Below are 14,402 nucleotides of genomic sequence, written 5' to 3'. Positions count from 1 at the left end.
CCCAGGGTTCTTCCTGACCCAGGTATCAAACCCAGGTCTCCTGCATTGCAGGCAGATTGTTTACTGTCTGAGCCACCAGGGAAGCCCATGAACAGCGTAGATATTTTCTTTTGTTTTTAGGAAAGGAAACCATGGCTTAAGAGGGTAAATGAATTGCAGAACTGAGACTAAAATCTCTTCCTGTGTGATGCTAAATCTCTATGCTAGATACTGAAATGATTTTATAAAATATCTAGAATTTTTACTTTCTGTCCTCTTGAGAAACTTACAGCACAATGAACATGTAGCACTGTTCAAATGTGATGTTTATGTTTTCTAGAAAGTGTAGCCCATCTTGGAAATAAGATATATGGCTCTGGTTTCAAATAGTGTTCAGAGATCAAAGGTAAAGGGAGTTTCACTGTCCATTAAACATGTGAAGAAACCAGTCTTCAGTTGGAAAGCCAGTAGAACTATGACCTCCACTGGATTTCAAGTATATAGAGTTGGTGAACTTGTCACATGGTAGATGTTCTCTAAATCCCTAGTTCTGTGAATAATTAGGGCTTCCCCAGCGGCTCAGGGTAAAGAATCCTCCTGCAATGCAGGAACCACAGGAGACACAAGTTCAATCCCTGGGTCAGGAAGATCCTCTGGAAGAGAGCATGGCAACCCACTCCAGTATTCTTGTCTGGAGAATCTCCAAGGACAGAGGAACCTGGAGGGCTGCAGTCCATAGGGTCACAAAGAGTCAGACACAACTGAATCAATTTAGCACACATATGAGCAGAATACTTAGCTTTTATAAATAGGGAGGTAATAAAATGATTTTGAATAATTCCCAGATTAGTGCATTGGCAGCTAAAAATTTCCCAAGAAATTTGTTTAACCAGTGTTTCACTGATTTTTTCAGTTGAGATCAGATTACCTGTAAGATTTCCTATAAAAAGAATTCCAGCTGAAATCTATTTTTCTCTTTCCTCGTGCAGGACTTCATTGCATTTTCCAGGCTCTCTTGTAATTTAGTCATGTGACTGGGTCTGAGCCAATATGATGTGAGTATAAGTGATCTAGGCCAAAGAAACTTCCAGACTCTTCTCTGTTCTTCTCCTTTATGTAGTCAGAGACAAAGAAGGTCATTGAGACAGCATTGGAAGTTGTATACTGAAGATGGCAGAACCTCCGCCAACCTGAGTCCCTGAAAGACTTCATGGAGCAGGAATTGTCTCTCTACCACCAACCACCTCTGCTGACCTGGGATATCCCTGTTCAAGTCTTAGGTGAGAAATAATCAAGCTTTCATTGCGTTGAGTTGCTACATTTGTATTTACTTACTTATTTATTGACCATGCCTCACATCATGCAGGATCTTAAGTTCCCTGACCTATGCCCCCTGCATTGGAAGCATGGAGTCTTAACCAGTGGACCACCAGGCAAGTCCTTGAGCTGCTACATTTTTAGCTTCTTTTTTGCAGCAATTTTGCCCACATAAACCATTACCAAGTCATAATGTACTGTGCAACTGCAAAGTATTTTTTTTCAGTATTATTATTCTAAGCTCAGCTCTCTACCAGCTTAATTTTTATGACATACGCCAACCTGTTCATTTTAATAATATGTTCACAATAATAAAAATATCTGCATTGCCACTCTACAATTTCTCTTAAACTGTAACTGTTCTCATGACAATTTTAAATCAAGAAAATTCAGTGGTTCCTAACACCAATTATCCAAGCTTGGATGATCTGATGCAAGAAACGAGTCACACCCTATGAGAGAAGCCACTTATGGACTAGGTTGTTCTCATTTACAACCCATGAAACAAACCCAGAGAACCAAGCAACAGGGTGTGATTTAGAAGCTCCAGGGAGGCCCTCCTCTTTCAGCCTTGTGGAGAAACGAACACAACTTTAAAAAAAAAAAAGTTAATGGTAATTTGGGTTGCCAATGCTATAATAAGGATTTCTAGCCTCTCCTACTTGATTCATCTGAATATCACTGTCAATTATGCTTTGTATGCTGTGGGTGCTCAGTGGTGTCCTACTCTTTGCAACCCTTTGGACTGTAGCCCACCAGGCTCGTGTGTTCGTGAAATTCTCCAGGCAAGAATACTGGAGTGGGTTGCCATTTCCTGCTCCAGGGAATCTTCCCAACCCTGGAGATGGAAACGGGATCTCCTGTGGCTCCTGCCTTGCGGGCAGATTCTTTACCTGCTGAGTCAGCCATGGAGGCACTGCTTTATTCTTTTGTTCCCAAACTCAAGAGTTCATAACGACTCCAGCTCTTTACCCTGGCTTCCAAGACTCTAGAATCAGCTCCTACTTGGTCTTCAATCTCATTTCCCACCAGACAGAGTACTTTCCACGGAGTGGATTCCCCAGGCTTGACCAACAGCGGGTACCGCCCATCCAGTGACCACACTTTCTCTCCTAGGAAAGGGCAAGTGATGACTGCAAGTGTCCCTGAGTTCCTACTGCCCTGTGATTGCAGGAGACAAGAAGAGAGTTCCCTTACAGTAATTCTCAATATCATTTCAAAAATACAATATAAGATTAAATCTTCTGTGGCCTCTAGCAGAATCCTCCTGAGCTCTTTAAACCATCATGCCCCACAGATAAATGGAGCTCCTTTACCACCCATGACTCTCTGATCTGGCCCCAAATGACTTACAGGATTCTCCTGTACAAACTACATCCCCTCCTGCCCGATTCTGCTATCGTTCTCAATGTGGTCTCACCCTACTGAGTTCTATGTTCCTGACTCCAGTCTCTTCCTGATTGCCGTTGAGTCCCCCCACCAGCTTTGCCACCCCAGTCACCTCAGAAAATGCTCCTCTCCCAATGCCAGCCCTCTCGGCTTTTACAAATTTGGCCCATCACTCTGTCCCATATCTGTGAGAGGACCCTGCGGTTTAAACCAGAACGTGTAGCAGGAGCTCAGCAAATGTCTGGTGATCTCATCACTTTGAATTGTTGAGTTGAGATGTGCGGTAAGTCACTTCAGTCGTGTCTGACTCTGAGACCCTATGGACTGTAGCCCACTAGGCTCCTCTGGCCATGGGATTCTCCAGGCAAGAATCCTGGAGTGGGTTGCCATGCCCTCCCCCAGGGGATCTTCCTGACCCAGGGATAGAACTCGCATCTCTTATGTCTCCTGCATCGGCAGTTCTTTATCAGTTCTTTACCACTTTTGCCCCCTGGGAAGCCCATGTATCACTCTTTGCACTCCTCTTATTTAAATTCCTGATAATAATAATATAATCATTTATTAACTGAGTCCACCCTCAGATTTTCCAGCTCAGCGGTCTGGGTGGAGCCTGAGAATTAATATTTCTAACAAGTTCCCAGAGGGTGAGGCTGATAGTGGGAGGACCACATTTGAGCACCACCGCCCTCTGCATCCCCCAGCCCTAAACCAAGTGTCCCAAGCATACTGACAAGGTAAGCCCCCTTACTTGTCAAGGAGGACAATGCTGTGGGCTGGATTCCATCCCTCTCAGCCATCGCAGGAACATCACAGACAAGGAAACGAAAGCTATGAGTCAGGAGACTCTTATTGTCCCGTCAAGCTACTGATGGGTTTCCTGTGAGGGTGTGGGAGCCAAGCTGAGAAGCCCTGGTGAGTGCTGAGCACAAAGGTGGATGAGCGTTACAGGTGAAATTACAGCAGCCACCAAACAGACCGGCGGCGTGAGTCATGCCAGCGCTATGTGAGAAGCAATATTACGACAGAACGGATCCCAAGGCCGCTGACAGCTAGCTCTGACAGGCCCTCTTATCCACAGGAACAAAGTACACACTGTGCTCTAGGTAAACCTCCAGGGATCACTTTAGCCCAGATCCCTGACAGTCTAATAGGAGATTTTCCTTTTCATGGCGACGGAGCCGTTCTCTCCTGATGCCTTTCTGAGTATGTGTGTGGCTGATAACAGACTCATTTCCCTCGGAAAATGTCCTTTCCTTCTCTCCCTCTCTCTTTCACAATTCTGGATTTCCTTAAAGGAATGAAAGGGGAAGAGAGAGAATGAAGGAATAAACAGCAATTTTTCATGATGTTCCCTTTCCATCTCATGCTGATGAGTCCAGACTATAAACGTCAAGGCCAGGGGACAGCCTCTCACCTGCCTTATTCACTTCCCTGGTGAAGTAGGCACCTGGACAGCCTCATCTACATCCCTCATGGGTACCAAGCTGCCATCATCGCACGGTCAAGCCTTCCCTTCCTCTCGATCATCTGATTATCCGGGAGCAGGAGCCAGAGGGCTGCTGCTGGAAGCCACAGGGCACCTGATAGCTGCGGCTGTCCCTGGAATCTTGTGGGAAAGGGGGAAGGGGCAGGGCTGTTCGCCCAGGCTGCTTCTCCTCCATTTACGGCCTCCAGGGTATCCCACCACCTCCCTTGCCTCAAACTGTCTGGGCCTCTCAGATATGCAAGTGACTCATTTTCCATCCATCAGAGATGAGACTTAAATAAATAAAAAGGTACTTCGTGGGGCGGCTGGGCCTAATGATAAGCAATTATAGGAAGCCAAATGAAGGCAGTGCTTTGTGCGGGGCCTGTGAAATTGGTTAAGCAAAAAGAATAATGGCCCGTTTCGGTGATTCATCCCTCTGCTCATTTCAGAGGGAGCATTATCTCAGTTAAGTGATGCAATTAATATGAAAATGAGAGAATCATTGTTTAAGGAGATGAGAGGGAAGCGGAGAGGGGGCCGGATGCCACAGTGGAAGAATAAGGGCCACTGAGATGGAAATTTGCATAGGTCAGTAGCAATGTGGCGCCTCTAGCACAGATTCATAGCTTAGTGTGCATTGTAGTACGTCGCCATTAAATTCTCATTATGGTGACCTGTGTCTAACACAATTCAATTTTTCAGAATCTTAATGATAAAAAGTTAATTACACTAAGGTGAAAACCTTTTGTACTGGGCCTTAAAATAAAACATAGAAAGGGCATTGTGAGTACCTCAGGACACTGCCAGGGAAGGTTGAGGGGGGGTGTTAAATTACTGTTTTATTAACCATAACATGATTTGCAGGTTGATTTTATGTGTGTGTGTGTGTGTGTGAGCTTTGCAGATCTTTTGTAATGAAGTCAAGAGTGATAAATAAGGTGTTTGCCTCTTCACTTTTCTCTTTTGCTTCCCTGCTTCTCTGTTGGTATTTTTCCACTCAGTAGCTGGCAGACAGTATTCCAAGGGCCGGTTAACATCTTTGGACGTAGAAAAGGAAGAGGACAGGGATTGAAGTGGAGTGTGTGGTGGAGAGCTCAGAGGGTCATGAGTCATGGGGACAGGTGGGGGCTGTCACCAGCTCACTCTGTGTTTTGGCCATGGCATGTCATACCCAAAGGGCTCCAAGCAGAGATGGGGAAAAGAGCATGACCTGGTTTTTACAGCACAGAATCACCTGTAGCTGCTGCCTCTTTTCTGCTCTGTGTTGCCGATTTTAAAAAATGTACAGTGTGAGAGTTTCAAGTTAGGTTTTATTTGGACCCAAATAAGGAATAGCCCAGGAGAGCACATTTCAGATAGCTCTGAGAAACAGCTCCAAAGAGGTAGAGGGAAGGTCAGTATATGTCTGACTTCAGTGAACAGGGAGTTCACTCAATCAAGCACATATTTTTGCAGGTTTCTGCTAGTCACGGGGAGCAGGGGTCACCATGAAGGACTTTATTGCTTTTCTAGATGTGAGGAGGTGCAAGAACTGGGCTCATAAAATCAGCTCTTGAAAATATCTAAGACCTGTTCTGCCAGATTTTCCAAAGCACAGAGAGTACCTCATTTCTGATCTCCATTCTGATCTCCTTTCAGGGGGTGTTGAAGGTCAGAAACTGCAGCAGCTCATAATTTAATCTTTGTAGAGGTAGATGGGAAATGCCCTTGGCAAGTGCCAATTAGTAGTTGACAATGCCTTTGACCCAATTATCTAAACTCTCAGGGGTTTAGCATCCTCTTGGGAGAAAAAGATCATGTTACCTTTCTTGAGGGAATTGCTCTGAGGATTTGGGATCAAGAATATACCCTGGAGCCAAGGCATTGTGCTATGGGGAAGAGAGAAACCTCGGACTGAGATCCTCCCTACCCAGGCCATTGCTGTGTGGAGATCCCAGGATGGGGTGGGAACCCCCATCACCATGACTGGCCAGGAGGCAAAAACTTTAATGGAAGACTTAGAGGGGTAAGAAGTGTTAAGTAGTGAGAACAGGAAAAAGGAGTCCAGAATGGTGGAGACTGAAAGACAAAGAAGGGAAAAGCGCCCAAAAATAGAACAAAGGAAGGTCCGAGGACCAGAGTGAGAACCTCAGGAAAACAAACAGCCCTCCTGGCTAGCCCAAATTACACAGGGCAGGCTCAGGGGGAGGAGAAAAAAGCATATAAAAAGAGGAGCCAAAATTGGGCCAAGGGTTTCTCTTCTCTGCATCTTTTGGGTCAGTCTGCCCTCACATCTCGAGGATGTATTTTCTTTTATTTTCTAAATAAAACAGAGCTGTAACACTGGTCCATCCAAGGAAATTACATGGGGCTGTAACACTGGTCTGTCCATTGCTTCAAATTGTTGTTGCAATGAGACAGAACCAAGGAAATTACAAATCCCCCCAACAGAAGGAAAGACAATATATTAAAATGCAAATTCATGTCAGGATAGCAGTGACATTCACTTCAAAGGGAAAATGACAACACACCTCAAGAAACTCAAAGAATCATTCTGCCATAGACAGGACATTCCCATAAATTCACTCAGACTTCTCTTTGAAGGTCAGAGAATTGTTGATAATCACTCTCCAAAAGGACTGGGAATTGAGGAAGATGTGATTGGAGTTTATCAGGAGCACACAGGGGGTCATTCAACCATTTAGATATTCTTTTTGTTTTCTTTCTTTTCCCTTAATTCTCTTCTCTTTTTTAAAAGAATTCTTTTGTAATGCAGTGTTCAAAACAGAATTGAAAACTAGAACCCCCATCTCTAAAACATCTGGTCATTTGAATTCTAGTGCCTATGATTCATTATTGTTTATTTATATTGTGCTGTTTTTTGGTGATCATACCTCAGCCTGCTTTATATCACGCTCTCCTTTTTAAAAATTATATGAGTATAAAATAGATAACTAATGAAAAAATACGATATAGCACAAAGAACCCTACTTAATGCATTGTGGTGACCTGAATGGGAAGAAAGTCCACAAAGAATGGAATATATGTATATGTATGGCTGATTCACCTTACTGTGCAGCCTAAACTACACAACATTGGAAAGCAACTATTTGTTGTTATTCAGTTGCTAAGTCATGTCTGACTCTTTGAGACCCCAAGGACTGCAGCATATCAGGCTTCCTGTCCTGCATTATCTTCCAGAGTTGGCTCAAATTCATGTCTATTGAGTCAGTAATGCCATCCAACCATCTCATCCTCTGTTGCCCCCTTCTCCTCCTGCCCTCAATCTTTCCGAGAATCAGGGTCTTTTTCAACGAGTCAGCCCTTTGCATCAGGTGGGTAAAGTATTGGAGCTTCAGTTTCAGCATCAGTCTTTCTAATGAATACTAAGGATTGATTTCCTTTAAGATTGACTGGTTTGACCTCCATGCTGTCCAAGGGACTCTCAACAGTCTTCTCCAACACCACCCAGATGGAAAGCATCAATTCTTCAGTGTTCAACCCTCTTTATGGTCCAATCTTCACAAGTGTACATGACTACTGGAAAAACTATAGCAACTATAGTCCAGTAAAAATTAATTTAAAAAAATAAAAATTACATATGTCCACAGAGAGACTGGCTGACTTCTCCAGGTCTGTGAATTTGTAGACTTCTGATAAATGAGATCAACTAATGCGAGGATTCATAAATGACTTTCCAATTGGCCCTGAAGTTCTAGCATGTGATTGCTTCTTTCCTGGACTATGACTTTCAGTGGGAGATGGAAGGTTTTCAGAGAACTAAACTATGGGGAAATGACCTGTCTTTAACTTGAAGCTGCTTTTAAAATCTGAGGGTCTGGACTGAAAAAAGGGGAATATCAGATAGACATCAAGGTAACAGAGGTGATGGGGAAAATGACTAACTTCAAAGATGGCTTCACTGAAGAGAAAGCATTTTAAGATGAAAGAAAAATCTTGTCAGAAGATCCCAGAAAAGTTCTAGTTTTCATTGGCAGTTAAAGTTACTCATGCAGGAGGGACTTCCCCAGATGTCCAGTGGTTAAGACTCTGTGCTTCTGCTGCAGGGGCTCAGGTTCTAACTCTGGTCAGGGAACTAGGATGCCACATGCCCTGTGGCATGGCCAAAAAACAAAAAAGTTATCCGTGCAAACATGCGTACAACAGAACACTGCTCTTTTCTAATTTATTTGTACTTTTGGACCTGGGATGTAGGTTTTAAATGGACCTTGTCTGCACCAACCTCATTAAAATAAACAAAATATTTGTGAAAAAAAAAACCATTAAAAAATAATATACCCTGTTTCACAAAATCACGGACATAGAGAATAGACTGGTGGTTGCCAAGGGGTGGGGGGTGGGAGAAGGTAGGAGTGGGAATTTGGGTGCTCTGCTGTGCTTAGTCACTCAGTTGTGTCAGATTCTTTGTGACCCCATGGACTGTAGCCCACCTGGTTCCTCTGTCCATGGGGATTCTCAGCCAAGAATACTGGAATGGGTTGCCATGCCCTTCTCCAGGGGATCTACCCAGCCCAGGGATCAAACCCAGGTCTCCCACATTGAAGGCAGATTCTTTACCATCTGAGCCACAAGGGAAGCCCAAGAATACTGGGAAAGGTAGTCTATCCCTTCTCCAGGGGATCTTCCTGATGCAGGAATTGAACCAGGGTCTCTTGCACTGTAGGCAGATTCTTTACCAGCTGAGCTACTAGGGAAGCCCCCAGGGAATTTGGGGTTAACAGATGCAAACTGGTATATATAGAATGAATAGACAGGAAGGTTCTCCTGTATAGCACAAGGAACTATATTCAAAATCCTGTGATAGGCCACAATGGAAAAGAATATGAAAAGAATATATCCGTCCAGTTCAGTCACTCAGTCGTGTCCGACTCTGTGACCCTATGGACTGCAGCATGCCAGGCTTCCCTGTCCATCACCAACTCCCAGAGCCTACTCAAACTCATGTCATTTGCGTCAGTGATGCCATCCAACCACCTCATTTTCTGTCGTCCCCTTCCACCTTCAATCTTTCCCAGCATCAGGGTCTTTTCTGATGAGTCAGTTCTTCACTTCAGGTGGCCAAAGTATTGGAGGTTCAGCTTCAACGTAAATCCTTCCAATGAATATTCATGACTGATTTCCTTTAGGATGGACTGGTTGGATCTCCTTGCAGTCCAAGGGACTCTCAAGAGTCTTCTCCAACACCACACTTCAAAAGCATCAATTCTTTGGCACTCAGCTTTCTTTATAGTCCAACTCTCATATCCATACATGACTATTGGAAAAACCATAACTTTGACTAGGAGGACCTTTCTTGATAATGTCTCTGCTTTTTAATATGCTGTCTCGGTTGGTCATTGCTTTTCTTCCGAGGAGTAAGCATCTTTTAATTTCATGGCTACAGTCACCATCTGCAGTGATTTTGGAGCCCCCCAAAATAAAGTCAGCCACTGTTTTCACTGTTTCCCCATCTATTTGCCATAAAGTGATGGGGCCAGATGCCGTGATCTTAGTTTTCTGAATATTGAGCTTTAAGCCAACTTTTTCACTCTCCTCTTTCAATTTCATCAAAAGGCTTTTGAGTTCCTCTTCACTTTTTGCCGTAGGGTGGTGTCATCTGCATATCTGAAGTTACTGATATTTCTCCTGGCAATCTTGATTCCAGCTTGTGCTTCTTCCAGCCCAGCATTTCTCATGATGTACTCTGCATATAAGTTAAATAAGCAGGGTGGCAATATACAGCCTTGACATACTCCTTTCCTGATTTGGAACCAGTCTTTTGTTCCATGTCCAGTTCTAACTGCTGCTTCCTGAACTGCATACAGATTTCTCAAGAGGCAGGTCAGGTGGTCTGGTATTCCCATCTCTAAAGAATGTATATATATATATATATACACATACATATATAATTATGACTCATTAATAGCTGAGTCATTTTGCTGTATAGCAGGAATTAATACAACATTGTAATTCAATGATACTTTAATAAAAACTAATTAAAAAGAAGAATATTCCATGTTTCATGCCAGGTAGGGGGCAGGGAAGCACTGTTACCATCATCCTCATCCTCACTGTGGTCAGAGCCTCCACCTCCCACACTACAGGAATGCAATAAATGTAAACTCCCCTCACCCTAGGCAAAATGCTCAAAGACTTTGAGCTACAGTTCCCACAAATACAAACATCATGTAGCAATACCTGCTTTCTATTTCTTCACGAGTATTTCTAACATAATAATCAATCAAATTTCGGTGGTGGTTCAAACACTAGAATAGTAGGAGTGGTAATACGCTGATGTCAATACTAATAATAAAAAATTGTGAGTCTTAAACTTTCCATTGAGCTTTTTATACTGTAAACGATCCTTCATGGTCAATCATACTATGTACATAAAAGCAAGGGATATATTCTTTCTTCAATAGTAAAAAAAATCCAATTTGTAACTTTGGTATCTTTGATGAGTGTGCAAGCGCTCATAGATAACTACCCTGGTGAACTGCTTAATCTACCTTTGAGGTAAAATATCTAATGTTATGAAGCAACATTATCTTGATTGAGGATGAAAGAGGTGTGTTCATCAAGCAAGCAGTTCGCTGGCATTTTGAGGATGAAAAAGAGATATGCAAACATGACAGGCAGTGAAAAATCAAGAAAACACAGGGGAAAAAAATGATGAGTTTACAGAAAAGAAAAGTCACATTTTCAATAAGACAAGTCAGAGCATCCTCTGGCCCCCATCAGGAAGCCACTTATATTTTTGCTGCTGGGATACAATAGTCCTGAACTCATTTGTAAGTCTCAGGGATTCATGAGTAAGGAAACTATTCAGAAACACTAATGCCAGTCTCATGAATGAATTTAACATATCATCAATCAACTTGACTCATTTTATGAATCCAAACATTCCTAAAGATTCATGACACTTTACATCAGTGTTTCCCAAGCATAATTTAGCATACAATCACCTGGACAATCTGGTAAAGCACATATATTCCCAGATAGAAAACTCTGGAATAAGAGCCCAGGAATCAGTATTTTCAACAAGCAATACAGATCATTTTTATTTAGTCAGACAGAAAGACAAGCATAGAACGCAAGCAATTTGTGGAACCACTGTTTGGGAGAGCCCCAAATAGTCCATTTCACTACAAGTCCAAAACTAAATGTATCTCCTTGCTTACTGACTCTCCTGGGATATTTGCTTGTCCTATTAACAACTTTATTCATTAAATAAGTATTTACTGGAATTCCTTTGTGGTCCAGTGGATAAGAATGTGCTTGCTAATGCAGGGGACACGGGTTCAATCATTGTTCCAAGAAGATTTCACATGCTTTGGAGCAACTAAGCCTGCGCACTGCAATTGCTGAGCCTGAGCGATACAGCCTGTGCTCCTCAACAGGAAAAAGTGTTAGTCACTCAGCCATGTCCAATTCTTTGTGACCCCATGGACTGTAGACTACCACGCTCCATGGACTTCTCCAGGCAAGGATACTGGAGTGAGTAGCCATTCCCTTCTGCAGGAGATCTTCTGGACCCAGGGACTGAACCCAGGTCTTCTGCACTGCTGGCAGATTCTTTACCATCTGAGCCACCAGGAGATAAACCACAGCAGTAAGAAACTTGCAACATGCAACTAGAGAGTAGTCCCTGCTTGCTGCAGCTAGAGAAAGCCCGCACGTAACAACAAAGCCCCAGGGCACCCGAAAATCAATAAATTACACCCGTGGCGGGTTCATGTTGATGTATGGCAAAACCAATACAATACTGTAAACTAATTAGCCTCCAATTAAAATAAATAAATTTATATTTAAAAAATAAAAACATTTCCTAGATAAAAAATAATAATAATAAATTAATTTAAAATGATCAGTTCAGTTCAGTTCAGTTGCTCAGTTGTGTCCAACTCTTTGTGACCCCATGAATCGCAGCACACCGGGCCTCCCTCTCCATCACCCTCTCCCGGAGTTCACTTAGACTCACGTCCATCGAGTCTGTGATGCCATCCAGCCATCTCATCCTCTGTCGTCCCCTTCTCCTCCTGCCCCCAATCCCTCCCAGCATCAGAGTCTTTTCCAATGAGTCAACTCTTCGCATGAGGTGGCCAAAGTACTAGAGTTTCAGCTTCAGCATCATTCCCTCCAAAGAAATCCCAGGGCTGATCTCCTTCAGAATGGACTGGCTGGATATATCAAATTGGTGATCATTTTCTTAAAAAGTGTCTACTGAGTATCTGCCATGGTATGAGTAAACAGTGAGTCAATTCCTGACCTTCCTTCAAAGAATTCAAAGTGCAGAGAAATTCAGGCCTGGATGCTATGACCCACAACACAGAGTAGAGTAGAACAAGCCCTGTAGGGAAGTATTGATACAATAGAGAAGAAGGGGGCCATTAATTTTGACTGGGGTGATCAGAGGCCACTCCATATAAGAGGTGGCATTTGAACCGACCCTTAAAGAATCAGCAGGATTTAAATTACAGACCAAAGAAAGAAGTGTTCCATGCTAAAGGAACAGTATAAGCAGCAGCCCAAGGTAAGAAGGTAGAAGGCGTATTTGGCTAATCATGAGTAGTTTAATATTGCTAGAATATCTAGGGCACGTCATGTGGGACCAGATTAGCAGTGGTCTTGCAGAGATGTTGGACCTTTGCTGGAAGGCTGTGGGGAGGCATTAAAGGTTTGTAAGGATGAAAACAAACATGATTTGGGCCCTGTTATGGGAAGATGACTCTACTGCAGCATAAACTAAAGAAGCAAAAGACTGGACGTGGAGACATCAATGTACTGGCTGTTATAATGGTCCAGAGGAGAAAGAACAATTCTCGAAACAGGACAGTCGACCTGGATGTGGAAAGCAGGGGTTACAGCAACCATAACCAAGATTTGCCACTTACTCCATATTCGTCTTTGGCAAAGCAGCTAACCTCTCTGGGTCTCAGTTTCCCTCCCTTTGAAAGGAGATTAATAATTACCTGCTATGGTTTTGCCAGTGGTCATGTATGGATGTGAGAGCTGGACTGTGAAGAAAGCTGAGTGCTGAAGAATTGATGCTTTTGAACTGTGGTGTTGGAGAAGACTCTTGAGAGTCCCTTGGACTGCAAGGAGATCCAACCAGTCCATTCTAAAAGAGATCAGTCCTGGGTGTTCTTTGGAAGGAATGATGCTAAAGCTGAAACTCCAGTACTTTGGACACCTCATGCAAAGAGTTGACTCATTGGAAAAGACTCTGATGCTGACAGGGATTAGGGGAAGGAGGAGAAGGGGACGACAGAGGATGAGATAGCTGGATGGCATCACGAACTCGATGGATGTGAGTTTGAGTGAACTCTGGGAGAGGGTGATGGACAGGGAGGCCTGGCGTGCTGCGATTTATGGGGTCACAAAGAGTTGGATATGACTGAGCAACTAAACTGAACTGAACTGAAGTCTCCATCCCAGAATTATGATGGGATATGTAACCACAGAAATCACATAAAGTGCTTTACAATGATAAAGAGTTATTACCATTAATGATGATGATAAAGTACCTACTGAAGGGCAGGCAGTCGGGGACAACTACGGGAGCAGCAGCAATAGCGCAGGGCTGATTCTGCCCTTTTTCTAAAGCGCTGTCACCTTTAAACCATCTGGAGCTCTTATTAAGTCCCCTAACACACAACTCAGACAAATCCTAAGCCAACCATCCTGGCTTTGTCTTACTCATTTTAGACTTTAGCCTTTTATGATACTCATGCCTCTTAGCTCACATGTTTTCCCAGTGGGTACATACATTCCAAGAGCTGGGCCTATTTAGAAAAACCTACATCTTATTGGAAGCTTAATGTCTGTAGGCAAATGAGAGAGTGATACAAATTTCCTTATTAAGCAAATGGGCTGTCTTTCCTGACAGCAAAAAAGGAGGTAATACAAAATGTAGGTCCTTGGGGACAAGACTTGGGCTATTACGCTGAATGTGTATTTTATTATTTCTGGCAGACAAGGGTGTATGTAGGAGGTGACACTGTTCGGCCTTTTAAATAACGTGTTTGGCTTCAGCGTGAGACCCTAAGGAGTCTTAAGCAGAAGTCTCTGTGGAGGTTTCCACTCGCCTTCCATTCATCTTTTTCTCCCTCATCTGGCCCAAGATCCCTACCAAACCTCTCCCCCAGGGTCCAATGCAGATTATTCACGGCACAGAAATATTATAAAGAAATAATATATATCTCAGGTTCCAAATGCTCCAAACCATGATTTTTGGTCCCCAAACCTCCTCCTCCTTCTCCTTGGTGAC

At 43.2% G+C, this 14,402-nt stretch overlaps 1 pseudogene; it reads left to right on the top strand.

The window, feature by feature from the left end:
* The first annotated feature begins 6,114 nt into the window (after positions 1 to 6,114).
* Positions 6,115 to 6,837, top strand: LOC138082308 (small ubiquitin-related modifier 1-like; annotated as a pseudogene).
* The last annotated feature ends 7,565 nt before the right edge of the window (positions 6,838 to 14,402 follow it).

The sequence above is a fragment of the Capricornis sumatraensis genome, chromosome 7 (assembly GCF_032405125.1).
Source record: "Capricornis sumatraensis isolate serow.1 chromosome 7, serow.2, whole genome shotgun sequence".
NCBI classification, from domain to species: Eukaryota; Metazoa; Chordata; class Mammalia; order Artiodactyla; family Bovidae; genus Capricornis; species Capricornis sumatraensis.
This window is presented reverse-complemented; position numbering and strand designations above follow the sequence as displayed.